Source organism: Anser anser, assembly GCF_964211835.1.
Source record: "Anser anser genome assembly, chromosome: 5".
In the NCBI taxonomy this organism is placed as follows: Eukaryota; Metazoa; Chordata; class Aves; order Anseriformes; family Anatidae; genus Anser; species Anser anser.
In genome coordinates this window covers 46269443-46283188 of record NC_139725.1, presented here as the reverse complement: position 1 = coordinate 46283188, position 13746 = coordinate 46269443, and the positions used below count along the sequence as shown (strand labels likewise).

At 38.0% G+C, this 13746-nt stretch overlaps 1 long non-coding RNA gene across 1 annotated transcript in view; it reads right to left on the bottom strand.

The window, feature by feature from the left end:
• LOC310900516 overlaps positions 1-13231 on the bottom strand; it is a 59827-nt gene extending 46596 nt beyond the window's left edge. Inside the window, exon 1 of the long non-coding RNA XR_014585178.1 lies at positions 9323-13231. This is a non-coding gene — a long non-coding RNA (uncharacterized lncRNA). The remainder of the gene's footprint in view (positions 1-9322) is intronic.
• Positions 13232-13746: the final 515 nt, after the last annotated feature.

The following is a 13746-nucleotide window of genomic DNA, read 5'->3' as shown; positions in this document are numbered from 1 at the left end:
GACTGTGATTCTTCCTTTCATTGTTGTTTCACAGCCAAACAAAGGTGGAAGAACAAGGGTAATCAGGTGGAGATGCAAGTTCTTACTTTTTTATCTGTCCTACCCTAAACCTTTTCCCTTTCTTTCTGTGTACAGAAAGAGGAAGTGAGTGGCCAATAGCCATGTGTGGCAAATAACTATATATAAACATACATTACTGTGTTTCAGAGGGGATCATTTACCCTGTTTAGTATCTGCTCAGTTCCACTATATTTATTTGTGTTTTTCCCAATAAGTGGGAAGTGTACATGTCTGGCATTGTGTCTTCAATGTCCATGTTATCCTGAAAACAGGGCAACCACCTAATTCCTACAGGCTTGAGGAGTGTAGGAAAGAGCCTGCGGGATGCGATTTCCTCAGAGAAATTCTGTTGCTCTCAGGTGCCACCCACTGCCAACGGGATTTTGCTGTGTTTCTCTGCCAGCATTGCCTCTAAAGTAATTAATGCAAACCATGCAATTACATGAGCTAAGGGATGGGGTACCTTATCTGAAAGTCATTCTTCATAGCTTCTCACTCATCCATCTGAGAAAATGTTTGCAGTCTCTTTGCACAAGTGCATTGTTTCAAGGCAATCAGGGGAGATGGAGAGACAGAATAAATGGAAGCACTTTGAAGTGCCATCTACATGCACATGAAAGGCTAGGTCATGAAGCAGATTTGAACTTTTCTTGGAAGATGATGTTAACTAATTCATCTTTCCTGAAGTAGTTAATGCACCTTATGCTTTTGTTTATTGCAGTGTATTACAAACACCTCCCTAGAAACCTTCTAGTTCCCTTCCTGGAAACAGAGATTGGCACCAAAAGAAAATTCAAAGTATATCAGAAGCATAAAATGTAAGAACAGAGAAAGACCTTTGGGACCAAACCATACATAGACTGATTAAAGATGCATTATTCACACCCTGGGGAGCTGAGATAGACTTGTAAACCAGACAGTGTTTTCAGCCTCAGGAGGAGATTGGGTACAAGTGCTGTCACTTTTTCACTGGGCCTGCTTTTACAATTCGGTTCCTGTTTCCTGACAGTGGAAAGGCAATGTCTTGTTCTTCATGTCTACATCTGGATAGAAAGTTGCTTGTAAATAAATAAATAAACAAATAAATTTACAGAACAACAATAAAAGGAGCAGTATGTACATTCCACTCCACCTTCCTCCTGTATTGCTTGCATTTAAACAGAAAGACTCTTAGAGCCAAATTCATACTCTGTAATAAATTGTTGAGATCAAGCCGTTTATCATCAAGCTGGAGGATGAACACAACCATTTGGATTTGTTTTCTATATGAAAGCAGAAAGCCCCTCACTGCCTGATGCAATTATCTGGTTCGATTTGCTTTGCTTTCTGGTGCTGTCTCACACAAAAGACATATCTCCGGAAAAGGCCGCATACATATCTCCTCTGGTCACTGGCAGAGGAAGATGAATAGGATTTGATTGCAATCCTGTGTTGGGCTCTGGCTCCCTTACACTCACAATGTATCATAATGGCATTCCTGACTGGAGGGGAAATTAAACTGAGCTTACCTCAGTCAGCATAGCTTGCTTACACAGGAGCTGTAGAAAGTGTTGGGTAGGATATCTTTTTATCCTAGGAACAACACAACTTTTATCCTAGGCAAAAAAAAAAAAAAAAAAAAAAAAAAAAAACAATCCATAGGCTACATGTGAGTAACTTCAGCCTCTGGGTTTGGTGGATGCTGGCTTCTCCTGTGAGGAGGATATTTTGGGCTTTCATGGGGTGTATCATATTTATTACATGGGTCAAGATGGGGTGAGTTGAACAGTGGTAAGTGGGTGTGAATGAGTCTAAGTGAGTGTGAAGGAGCCTGAAGTTGGCTGATCTTACTTGGCAAAGGTGCAGGTTAATATAGGAGACTTCTTTAATTTACACCTTCACACTTCTTCACGTCCCCTTGTGTGCTGCAAAAGAGCAGCTTCTACAGCTCTTTTAACTGACACCTTGCCTACGATCGTGTAATTCACAATGGTTCAGACACTGGCCTGGGCTGCGGCCTGCAGTCATGCGGCAGAGCAAGGCCAGTCCACCGCTCCCAGCTCACCGATAACAGCTCATACACTCCCCACGCTCCAGCACCACAGTAACGGGAGATCATTAAGAGCAGGAAGTGTAATATTCTTTTTTCTTATGCATTCCTTGTAAGCCACAGCACTGATACTTGAATTGGAGCACAGCTTTGGATACAGTCAGTAAAGCAGCCCCCTGTGCCCACAGCAATGTGGAAGAGAGAGTAAAGGTGAAATCATGACAATCTGCTCTTGTGTCAGGTGAAACTATGAGTAAATACATTTCTTCCTCCGCATCCCTTTTTCTATTTTTTATTCCTTCCACAGTAGCTGTATCAAAATCCCACCCTGACAATCACAGGCCAGTATGTTTGTCTTGTCTTTTTTCCATGACCATCAAAACAGCCACTGATTAATAAAAGTCTTGGCAAACAGAACTTCTGTCAGTGTTGCTAAAGGGAACACTATTAGGTTCAGGGATGACAGACTGCTTAGCAGAGGGGAAAAGTGGTTATTTTTTATTTATCTTTTTTACTTTTAAAGTACATTTTGCTTTGGACAGGTCTCCACAAGGTGTAAAGATGCACCAGCACAGAAAGTTTCTGCTTCACTTCACCAGGTACTTTGCCATGGTATTGAGTGGCTTTTTTCTTACCTCATGGTGTCTCAGCTTCACAGGACAGTAGAAAAAAATAGAACTAGAGCATGTGAATTACAGAGACCATTGCGGTGAACTATAGTACCTTTGTAGGGGAATAAGAGGTAAAGGCAACATTAAACATTGCCCTGAAGGCAATTCTTTCATTTTGCAAAATGATTGGCTTTTGTTTGTTTGTTTGTTTGTCTTCTGATGCTATGGAAGTGTAATTACAGATCCCACCTACTTTTAAAAATGTATTCACTTCTACTGGGATAATAATATTTTAAACTTACTATACCTTTCATACCAGAGTCTCAAGGCACGTTGTAATCACAAAACAAACATGCATATGCACTCTTTTGAGACAGTTAAGTTCTATTATCCTTCCTTGTAGATAAATTGAAGCACAAAATGTTTATAAAGTTTGCCGATCACAAATCAAGTGTGTCTCAGACCTCGGAATAGGACCCAGAGGCCTCTTGTGCTAGTGTCTTGCCACTGTGTAACTATTATATTTTGTTCATTTTAAAAAGCAAAAGAAAGGAAAACACATACAGCATAATGAAATTCTGATTCATATTTCAGCAAATTCAGTAATAAAGGGCTGATGATGAATAACATCTTTTTCTCCTTGCTCTATTGAATTATTTTCAGTGTTTCCTCCATTTGTGCAGCAAATTCTGACAGCAAGTTCTTTAGAAAGCGATCACTCTAATCCAATTTACATCATTCATTTGATATGCCTTTCTTTGTCCATCAAATCTGCGCCTTCTGATTCACTTCCTGACTCACTGCAGTTTTATGCTGGTGCCACTCAATTGAAATCAATTTTTTCTGGGTGGGATTTTACTGCCTTTCAATGAAAAGCTGCATTTACTTGCCCAAAATAGAGCCTAAGGAGGGTGGGGGTGGGAGGTGTACAAGAAAGAAGGGAAAGAAAAGAGGAAGGTCCTTGTATCAGGTTCAGGCATTTTCAATAAATTGTTAACGCGGAAGTTATTTATAGACTAAGATTTGTTTGTTCTGAGGAGCTGGCTTTAAATTCAGGTCAGGTTAAGCTCAAAACTGACTTGATGGACACCTTGAAAAATGATTATTTGTATGGTTTCATTCATCTGGCAAGAAACAACATTTCCTTGTTCTCTTAATCTTCCCCTAGTTTTTCTTTGAAAGATCAGCAGCTACAGAAGTCCAGCCCTTGCACTTGCTGAAGATCCATTTGGAAGGACTGACCCTTAGCTTTGAATTGAGATCCTGCTGTTGCTCATAATGAAGAAGTAAAAGTAGAATGAACAACTGCTGGCAAGACCTTAACTCACTGGTCACTCCACTGATGAGAATCTGTACTCATCTTAAAACTACAGTTAGCCTGGCCCTTTGCAGTGACAATTGGAAGGGGGTCTCCCATCTCCCATCAGCTCAAATTTAAAATCTGAGCTTTTCTGCATCAACAGAATTCACTTGTGAATCCATTTCATGTCACCACCTGAAATAAAACTCTGGAACCAGACATCTCTGAACATTGCGTTTTGGTTCCCTTGAAGGTAGTCTTAGCGGGAATGTGTTGATTTTTAAACTGAATGAAGGCTGAAAAGTGAGGGGGAAGAGGAACAAGTAATCTGGAATGGGACAGGGGGACCAGTTTATGAGGTATTTTCCAGTCTATTGAGGTTTGGTGTATAGGGTTCTTCCTCTCTGTTTTGCAGGAAATTATTTCATTTGCTTGTTTAAACACATTTGAGGAGAGATTTGTAATTGATAGTTCCATATCTGGGGATAACTTATCTGATTCTCATTTGTACTGCTTTGACTCTTTTCTGACTTACATAAATAAATAAGTAAAATCTACGAATGGTAGTTAACCTGAGCTATCTACAGGGAAAAAAAAAAAAAAAAGAAAAAAAAAAAACTTCTAACCCCACTATACAATATTTTAATCTTATACATTCCCTAATCTGGGGTTCAAGTTCATAGAATCATAGAATGTTTTGGGTTGGAAAAGAGCTTAAAGATCATTTAGTTCCAACCCCCTTGCCATGGGCAGAGACACCTATCACTAGATCAAGTTGCTCAAATCCCCATCCAGTCTGGCCTTGAACACCTCCAGGGATGGGGCATCCACAACTGCTCTGGGTAATCTTTTTCTGTGCCTCACCAGCCTCTGAGTAAAGAAATTCTTTCTTATATCTAATCTAAATCCTCCCACTTTTAGTTTAAAACCATTACCCGTTGTTCTATCACTACACTCCCTGATGAAGAGTCCCTCTCCATTTCTTGTATGTAATACCCAGTTTGTAGTAAGACTGCAGGCAAAACTGCTCAAGTCCTGTGCACTGGTGCTTTTCCATACTTACCATCAAAAGTAAAATGTCTTGCAAAACATAAGAAGTGAAAAAAAAAAAAAAGAATAAATGAAAAGCGAATTCTTCGTTCTGTGTTCTTCAAGGCACAGGTATGTGCAGAGGTAGGAATGAGCAGCACAAACATGTCTACTACCACAGGTAGTAGTCTAATCCAGATTCTCAGATTAAATTGTAAAGGAAAGCTTTACTCTAAAGAGAACTAGTTCCCCTCAGCACTGAAAGCACAAAATAAAGAGGCTTTTGTGTAAATGAAAAAATGAAAAAATAAAAATAAAAATCTGATCACACATTATCTTCCAAAAACTTATAAAACATGAGGCAGGCATGGCAGAGTACTAAAGAAAACCGAAAAGCTTTGTAAATATTTTCACAGCACATTAGGATCTCTGCTACCACCATGATGACAGTAACAATGAAATACAAGATTGGTGTATATGCAGTGAGTCAGTCATATCAGCAGTCACATAAGACTTGAAAATAAAAAAATTAAAAAAAAGTTGAATATTCGTGGAAATGTTCCTAAGCTTTTGATTCCTGATAAAGTTGAGCATCAGTGTTTGTTAATGTAAAATTTTATTTTAGAAGCACAGGACATGCTGATCTTTTTCATGTTATTCAGTACATTACAGATCAAACACCACTAAGCATGGATAGAAATTGGTGGTGTGTTTGTTAATGTAAAATTTTATTTTCGAAGCACAGGACATGCTGATCTTTTTCATGTTATTCAATACATTACAGATCAAACACCACTAAGCATGGATAGAAATTGGTGGTGGTAGAGGCAAGGAATGTCAGTGTTTTTTTCTTAAGCAAACATTTAAATTTTAATAAAATATTTAGCATTTTTGATCAAGTCAATGTTATTGTTAATAATTATTTGCCATTATTCTGCTGTTTTAACCGTACAACCAAAGAACAGAAGTATCGCACGATCTCCTACTTAAAGCCTAAGATGAACTGAAACTAATTAAAATGAATAATTCAAAAGCTATGCATCCTAAAACATTTTAAAGTCCACATGAACAGTTCAAAATTAAAAACAAGGAAAAAAACACAATAGTAATCATGACTAACTCAAATGTCTTCAGTGATTTTTTTCAATCCTGAACAGTCATTAAAAGTTTTAGAATATTTATCAACATCTATGTTATTTTAAAAATAAGTGAACAGATTTCTAACTGCTGCAACAGCATTTAAACAGTCAATCCAGACAGGATTCCCCTTGCTGTAAAAGCTGACAGGGCATTTTCTGTGAGATTTCCATGAAACAGCTCTCCATTGTGGCTTGAGTAATCTAAATTTGGCAATATTGCAATGACACTGCAAAGGCATGAGTCAGGGAAGTAACCTGAAATACCAGTAGCTTTAAAGTTTCCTCAATGAATTAAAATAACTATAGAAAAATGTATAATCAACTCAATAAGTAATTTAGAGTTCAAAGTTTTGCTTGCAAGCTAGCAAGGGCTTATTGTGTTTATTGGCACAACTGTGATAGCCCTTTGGAACTGTGACCTTGCCTTCTTGTATCCTACCAACAATTAATGTAGGAATTAGCTGCAGTTCACAAGAGGAAAGGTAGTAGCAACTAATTGCCCTCCACTATTGTCCAGTATTATCAGTACTCTATCCAAAAATGCTAACTATATGCCTGTCTACACAGCACAAATCTTATGCATATGTGTAGGTAACCAGCCAGTATTTCTAAATGATAGTCTTGATGGTGTGATTGCTGCATAACAGGGAAGCATCTTTACAGGTTGCCAATCGACACTGCACTTACTAGTTCATCCCTGCATTGTGGCTTCCTCTTGGATAGGACTCCATGACAGCTGGCTCCTCTGGCATGAAAAGAGGAGGCTATTATGAGAATGCTATGACTGCAAACATCACTTAAGCACCTGGCAAAGTCATCAGGGATTTTCAGTTAGTGACCACTAACTCCATTTTTCTTATTAACATATAAATCAGAAACCATGAGAAGGAAGGGTTGTGCTAGAAGTCTTTGTGCCAGCTGGACTCTCAGATACAAAAGAAAAAAAATAGTAATGTGTTTTAGAAGATTTGGGTTGAGGGACTTGTCTAAAACATCCAGAAACTTTATGGCATGGGCAAAGACAGCATACAGTTTGACATCAGCTTTCAGGTGCAGAAACTGGAGAAGTCAAGTTCTACAACTTGCAATCCAACCAGATACAGATGCCTTCATTTGGTCTTCAATAACTTTCCATCTTTTTTTTTTTTTATGATTATATTTTATTTTTAGCCTGAATCACCCACTTCTGAGTGCTCTTGAGGTAATATATGAAGACACTTTGTATAGGTGTTTAATTGTTTAGGAATGCCCTACAAAGTTTTCCATTACACTTCAGAGAAGTAGCAAAATAAGGTCAGAACCAGAAAATACAGCCAGACAAGGTACCAAGGAGGCAGGAATCATTGGTTCTGTAGTTGGTCAGCTCCTCAGCTGCTATGAAATGAGCAACTAAAGCCTTAACAAAGAAGGTACTGAAGTAACTCTTGGTACTGTGATAAAGCAAAATGTCAGAAAAAGAAAAAGAAAGAAAGAAAAAGAAAAAGGAAAAACCCTTTCTAAACTTAGCAAATGCTGCCATCTTTTGTGGCTGCAGCTTTAGGAGAAAGGATATTTTAGATTGGAATTGCACTATGGGGAGGAAAAGAACAGGTCTGATAACTAAAGCAGCTGAATCCTAGATAAAACTAAGTGAAGTTTTGATTTCAGATGTCCTCAGGCTTATAGTTGTCAAGGAAAGGACTGAATTACTGTGTATAAAGGTCAGTAACAGTGTATAAAAAGGGTTATAATGTCATTACCACAAACTGTGACAATCAGCTTATGTTCCTTTGCTGTTTTGTTTTGTTGTTGATGTTGTTTTTTTGTTTTGTTTTGTTTTTGTTTGCTTGCTTTTGTTTTGTTGTTTTGGTGGGGGGAGGGTCTTGTTTAGTCTTTGTTTTTCTGAGATTTCTCTTGGCCCTTGGAATGACTTGTTTCCTTTCAACATTAGTAGAGCCGTACTAGTAGCTCATACACAGATTTTGAAAAATGATATCAGTTGAAGTTTATTCTTCTCTACTAGATTTCAGGGTACAATAGATTACTGCAACCAGATAGTAAAAATAAATACATACATACATACATAAATCTGTTCTACAAATGCAGAAATGAGGCATGAGGATTGCTTCTACACCATGCCTTTTCTCTACTGCATTATTTGGCGTCTCTGAAAATTGAGCTTGGCTCACTGTAGAGTGAGATAGTGATAAAGTAGGAATAAGCAGGTAGTTTATATCACTGATTAACACTGCGCTTTCTGTCTGTGTTATATTTCTTGATAGCTCTAAGTTCCATCTCCACTGCAGCCCTGAGGCTGATAACTGTGAGCTTTTCCCCCGATAAAAAAACAAAAAAACAAACAAAAAAACCCACTCCTTTCTGTGGTCACCGATCAGGAATTCCATTTGCTTTCAGGATGCATCAGGGCAGATTAGTCATCTACCACATCAAAAGAGTCAGCACTCAGATCATTACTCATTTTGTTCTGTCATAGCTTCCACTTCCAGTCATCTAGTGTGAATAATGTGTGAATGTATAAGAGAAGGCACAAGCAGGTCATTGCCTATACCTGGCATTCAGGCCATATCCAGCACCAGACAAGTCAACAAACCACATTTACTGTACACTCCTTAGCTGTACACATACAGAAACTGGATCTAGATTTTTTGAAAAAATAAATAAATAAATAGAGTCCCAGGAATAAGAATAAATAAATAAAGACCCACTGGCAAAAAGAAGTGGCAACTGGGCCATATTCTGAAAAGATTAATTGCTTTTTATTTAGCCTACTTTATGGCTCCTCTCCCACTGAAATCAGGAAGTTTTCCTGTGAAAGCATTAGTTGAATAAATAAGGCCCAGAGTTCCCTGCCTCTAAGGCTGCCTGGCTACCACCTTATCTTCTCCCCTCACCATCTGTCTACTTCAGGGGTACTGGCCTGATGAGAGAAATGAAACAGCTCACCCAGCCAGCCCAGGAAAGTTATCCTAGCAGTAACTGTCTTTCTTTTCCCTAGCCATGCTGAAAAGGATTTGAATCCCAGCTGCAATTAGAAAACGAGTGTTTCCCTGAGAAGCATCAGACAACTTAGAAGGGCAAGTGACAGACCCAGAAGACCCTGGGATGCTCTCAGCTGTTAAAACCATTTAAAAGACTTAAGGAGAGCACTGCTTACCTCAATGAGCACAGCCAGGTCTCCCAGCTTCAAACAGACATGCAGTCATCAATTTTCAGGAGAGTGGGAAGCAATCTAGGACCCTGCAGTGGCAGCAACAAGGAAAGGACAGAGGTAGATAGAAATTTAATGTAAATAGATCACAAAATGTAGGAGGGTTTTGGGGAAGGTTTAGAGTCTCTTAGCATTTGTTTTTCTGTCACTTCTGAAGGGTTTTTAAGCATCCATGAAGAGAAATCTTTCCAGCGATGGCCCAGCCAGTCAATTAAAGATATGATTCATTGCCATGGAGCTTATCTTGATGTTATCATCACAAGTCTCTGGTATGTTCAATGACTGCCTCCAGAGGAAAAGGATACACTGATTGGACATAATTAGTACTGCACCATAAATTCATGTAGGGCTTTAAAAACATTAAGAAACAGTATGTCTCCTCCCCAGAGAGCAACTGCCTATAAATAAGTCATTTTCTCAGACATAGCACAAGCATGATTAATTTAGCTAATAGCCACCAAGGACATGTTAATTATTTCTCTCTGACTACCACTGACCCAAGTCACTGTGAGAAAACGCAACGTCTGGACACACAATTTTGAGGACAAGGCTAAAAGAAAGATGCAAGCTTGGAATCTGTAGGTCCAGCTGCAGTTGATAAAGAGAGTACATGTATCAGTGTCACCAACAGAGGAAGCCAAATTAACAATATTTGGTAATTTGCCATGAGACATCTAAATGTCTAAGACTGAAAAAAAGTTGGTCAGCTCTAGATTTGAGGTTTATAAGATAAAACAGTAAATTATGTTAAGTTACAGGGGAGTAGGGGAAGAGAAAAAAATGACTCACTATCTTTCTCTAGAAACATACTCTATACACAACTACATCATTAAAAAAAAAAAAGAAAAATCACAAAAAATGTACTATTTTGCTAGAATATAATCTAGACAGCCCTCAGCAACTTCAGTCTTTTATCAACTCTTTGCTATTAATATATTTTTTAAACTCTAAACTAGCACACCACAGCCTTTGTTATCTAAGATAACAGTCTCTATTTTATTTCCTAATCCCATATGGCTTCCTGGCAAAGATGTCGATCTTACCCTTTCATCCCAATTACTGTTATTACAACACTGATTCTGCCACTCATTAATTTACACATCATTGCTTGGCTGAATTCCAGCTCTACCTTACCCATTGCAAGACACTAGGTCAAATTAAATTTTGCTTCAGAAAAGATAGAACTAACTCATGCCCAAGTTTAGAGCCTCAGAATTCCTAGAGCACAGCTCTTGAGAAGTGAGCAGAGGAAGAACCCTTCACTTTTAAAGATGTTTCTGTGTTCCTCAGTTCCCTGCTTTCCTTCAAAGGCAATTCTCTTTTAGCTTAGTAAGAAGGTTCTTGCAGTTTAGAGTGAAGGGTAAGGATCAGTTCAATTTCTTAGATATATTCTTAAGCCTCATGGCTGCCTGAGGTATTGTGTGGTGAAAGCAAACTACAAAGATGGAGACCTGTGGTTTATCAGCATTCTGTACCTCTTCATTCTGAAACTGGGCCGATCAAGAGATCCTACACATAACTACTGCTCTGATACAAGAGCTGAAAAAGAGCTGCCTTTTATCTGCAATTAGGGACAAGCATTGAACACCAGAAAGCTTGTGCAAACTGGAATCTGGCTGGAAAAAAAATGGTTTTCTGTCAGCATAATACAGGCTCAGCAGTCTTCTGATTATTAATGAGCCTCAGAAACCTGTGGGGGCTGATTAAACATAACCAATGGCTTACTTGGCTTTCACTTTCTTGGGAGATTGGACACGCCGTACCTCTGGAGCCATCCAGCTTTCAGCACTTAGTGAAGGCAAAAAAAATGTAGTATGCACACAACCATAACTTCATGGCAAGATTATGCCTCTGAAAACTATCCCATCAGATATTCGGAAGTCACCAATCCTCACATTCGCTGAAGGCAGAAGGACTGCATTTTGCAAGCTTTGTTGAATGCTAAGGTTACTAGAGTGTGAGAATTTTCCTGCCAGGAGTTTTTTATGAAATCATGTTGACTTTTTTTTTTTTTAATTCTTGCTTTAAAAAAATATAAATATATATATTATTATATATATATAGTTTGAGAAGATATGTATATATAATAATAATATATATATTATATATACATATCCTCTCAAACTGCCTGTGGCTGCCTCATCCTCCTTTGTTTCAGAGCTCAAAAGTCTGTCCTCCAGGTCTTTCTCCTCTAACCGTAGAAGACAAATTCCAGAGCAGATTTGAGAGGCTTCTCAGGGTTTTCCCTTTGCTAGTTTATTCTAACTTTATTTGACCACAGCAGGGTTCCACTAGTAGAAAACTGTTTCTTGTTTTTCACTTACTCCAGTTCTGGAGCTTGCTTGGTCCCGTAGAACCCATGCACCACAAAGCCAATAGATTTCTGAACAGTACTTTACTTAACTTCATAATAGTGAGTCCTCAAGAGTGTTTGACCCTTTGTGATTTGAAGCCCTTCTGGCTGATGGACATCTGCTTTGTCTAAGTTACTCTAAGGTACTTTGCAGGGTGGTCAACTTCAATTTGAGCCCCCTCACTGTTTAACATGCTAAACTTTCTAGGGCAAGAACTGTCTGCTTACATGTTTGCCCATATTAGTCCACAGCTGGATCCTCTAAGGTGACGTCACAAAACTTTAGCTAAATTTTCATGTGGTGTTCTTTGGTTTCTCATTTATATATTTTAGGAATAAATGCCTCTGATACAATATTCAGAACCACCAGGTAGTCTCACCTCCCAGTAAAAACAGGAACAAGACATATAAAGTATCACTGTTGAAGTGGATGCAGATGATTCAGAGGCAATGGCTAATACCCCACCATGAGTAATAACAACCAAGGTTGATCTCTCACCTGATTCTCTTTTCAATTACAATGATCATTTATCAGTGAACAAATTACTTAAAATCAATAACATGTGTGGAAATGGTAAACCAACAGGGAAAAAAGATATATATATAATTACATTATTCCCCTGTTTCCCTTTATTTGCAAGGAGTACCTCAAAGCCCACTGTGACCAGACAGAACGGACATTATTTTAATAGTGGTGGACTGAAAACATATTGAAAACAACAGGGAACCCTTACATATTGATCTAAAGGAAATTAGCTTTAACTATTAGAGACTTAAAGATTATGTAACACAACTCAACAATTCTTGTTTTTTTCTCTAGAGACCAGTGGCAATCAAAAACATAGCTTTTTTTTTTTAACATATTCATTTAACACAGTGATTTATCCACAATAATTAAGGATTGGGGTGAGCAGAGAAGGAATAGAGAAGAGGCATAAGTAATTCTTTACCATGGGATAATTTAGGTTAATTTTCTCAATGGGATTTCCATTTCAAAGACCATCCCAAGGAGACAACATATATTTGTCAGGCTGAATTATTTTACTGGTATAGAATCAAATAAAATAAAACTATATCCTCTAAAGAATCTAGAAAATGACTGCATACACTTGTGTTTTCAGTTTTTTTTTTCCCAAAGACCTCAGCCAGTTTGAAAAAAGACTGGAAAGAACTATGTGCTTCTCAGCTAAATCTCAGCTGAAAGCCCAGTGGGCCAGCCAGAACAGCTGGCCAACATCAACATATTGCAGTCAGCTTAGGACATCACAGGACAGAAGAAGAACGCAAGGAGAGGTTGCTTTTTGGTGGGGAAGCACTTTGAATTGGAGGGGAAAATTATTCTCTAAGTAACTTTTGTTAGAAGTCAAATGCAAAGTATTTTTCCAACTGGAAGTATGCAAAACTTGATTGACTGAACCAGTTGCCTGATGCAGGAGGTTAATTATTACTAGTATGGGTTAAAGATACTAGACCAAGTCTTAGTTATAAATTAATGTATCTCTGCTAATGGTGAAGGCATTGGATTGACCACTGGAATTATTAATTGTAAAGCTGAGGAAAATCATGGCAAATAATCTGAATCAGGAGAGCATTGTTTAGTGTAAAATTAAAGAGGCAGAGGTTGTTTTTGGCACTCTTTACACTTCTCTTTTTTTTTATTGGCAACCTTTACACTTCTCTTATCTTACTAATTGATTGGAGAGTAATTCAAATCTATATTAAAGCATCAGTCGAGCAAGACTGGATTAAATAAGGATCCTGTAGCAAGGTATCCACAAAATTTAGCTTGTTTCCAAGTCTGTGACTTTACTTTAGCTATGTACAGAACATTAAAGCCTGTCTGGGAATTGTTTTCCCATGTAAAAAATAAAGGAAAAAATATATAGCAAGCTTTTCACACTATCACTTTAAAAATTCCAAGATTAAAAAATTACAGATAATGCTTCCAAAGCCTACTGCCACAGTGGTGTTGCGTGAGCTGGATGTTAACACTGAAGCTGTTAATTTCAGTGCAGTT